This window comes from Nicotiana tabacum, chromosome 20, assembly GCF_000715075.1.
Source record: "Nicotiana tabacum cultivar K326 chromosome 20, ASM71507v2, whole genome shotgun sequence".
Classification (NCBI taxonomy): domain Eukaryota; kingdom Viridiplantae; phylum Streptophyta; class Magnoliopsida; order Solanales; family Solanaceae; genus Nicotiana; species Nicotiana tabacum.
The window spans coordinates 140,888,383-140,890,433 of record NC_134099.1 but is presented as its reverse complement, the minus strand read 5'-3'; positions in this window follow the sequence as shown (position 1 = coordinate 140,890,433).

Sequence of the window (2,051 nt, the reverse complement as noted above, 5' to 3'; positions counted from 1 at the left end):
GAGTAATCAGGTTTTGGTCCGAATTTCGGGTTTGGACCAAGCGGGCCTGGGGTCGACTTTTGGCTTTTTGGGGAAATTGTTGGAAAACCTATTTTCATGCATTAAAATTGACTTATTTAGAATTTACTAATATTATTAAGTAGATTGTGACTAGATATAAGTGAATTGGAAGTGGAACTAAGAGGTAAAGTGGTAGTTGAGGCTTGAATTGTGTTCGTGGCATCGAGGTAAGTGTTTGGTCTAACCTTAGCTTGAGGGATTAAGAGTTGTATCTTATTTGCTATGTGTTAATTGTGGAGAACGACATATAGGCATGGTGACGAGTATCTATACGTCGGTGTTAAGCATGCCCGCGAGTTTCGTATTGTAATTATTGTGACTCAGTTGTGATTTATCCATGCTTAATATGGTGATATCATTGTTGATTCCCTTGCCGGAATGTTATTGTTTATGATATTATCTCCCTTGCCGGGATGTTATTGTTTATGATATTGTCTCCCTTGCCGAGATTCTTTTATGACTGATATTGAATTGTATATGGGATCGGGTTGCACGCCGCAACTGTAAAGGGATCAGGTTGCACGTCGCAACGGTAATATGTGAAATGGGATCGAGTTGCACGCCGCAACGATAATATGTGAAATGGGATCGGGTTGCACGCCACAACGGTAATATGTGAAATAGGATCGGGTTGCACACCGCAATGGTAATATGTGAAATGGGATCGGGTTGCACACCGCAATGGTATTATATGAAATGGGATCGGGTTGCATGTCGCAACGGTATTATATGAAATGGGATCGGGTTGCATGCCACAACGGTATTACATGATTTAGGATCGGGTTGCACGCCGCAACAAGAAAGAAATGAAAGTGAATATTGTGTTTATTTTCCTTATTCTTGTTGGCAATTGAATTATGGATGCTCTTTACATTCCTCTTTTGGTATTCTGTTGTTATCTGATACTCCCCGCATCATGCTTTCCCCCCTCCCACCTTTAACTGTAAATATCTGCTTTTATTTTTCCGCTGTATATAATTTAACTGCACATGTTTATTTGATAGTCTAGTCCTAGCCTCGTCACTACTTCGCCGAGGTTAGGCTATGCACTTACCAGCACATAGGGTCAGTTGTGCTGATACTAATCTCTGCACTGTGTGCAGATCCCAGTGCTGTAGCTTTTGGACCACAGTGAGGTTGCTGCCTTCAGTCCATTCAGGCGACCCGAGGTAGTCCTGCAGGCGTCCGCAGGCCCTGGCATCTCCTTCTATTTTTCACTTTTGTTTCTTTTATGTATTTAGAGACATCGTTGTATTTATCTTTCAGACCCTTATTTGAAGTACTCTTAGACAGTCTGTGAAATTGTGACACCAGTTTTGGGTAGTTTATGTTTAAGGATTTGTACCGATAATATTTAAATTGTTACATTTCGCTCTTCCCCTTATTTAATTTCGTTATTTATATAATGCTAATTCATAATCGTTAAAGGATTAAAAAATGGAAAAGGTAAATATTTGGAATGATTGGCTTGCCTAGCTTTCACTAGTAGGCGCCATCACGACTCCCGAAGGTGGGAAATCCAGGTCGTGACAAGTTGGTATCCGAGCTCTAGGTTACTTAGGTCTCACAATTCATGGACAAGCTTAGTAGAGTCTGAAGGATCGGTACGGAGATGTCTGTATTTATCCCCCAGAGGCTACAGAGTTAGGAAAAACTTCACATCTATTTCTTCATGTCGTGCGACTTGATTTCTCAATGCTAAATGAACTTCTACTCTATTCTCTCACAGATGGTGAGAACACGTATTGCTTCATCAGTTGACCAGCAGCCTGAGCCCCCAGTAGCAGCTCCTGCGAGGGGCAGAGGCAGAGGCTGTGCTAGGGCCCGAGGTAGAGGCAGAGCTCGGCCCAGAGCTCGAGCAGCAGCACTAGTGGTGGAGCCTTAGGTTGAGTTTGACGAGGAGGTTCTAGCCCAGTTAGTTCCGGTGGGGCCAGCTCAGGTCCAAGAGGGATTCATCGCCACCCTGTACTTTAGGATGCTCTGGTCCGTCT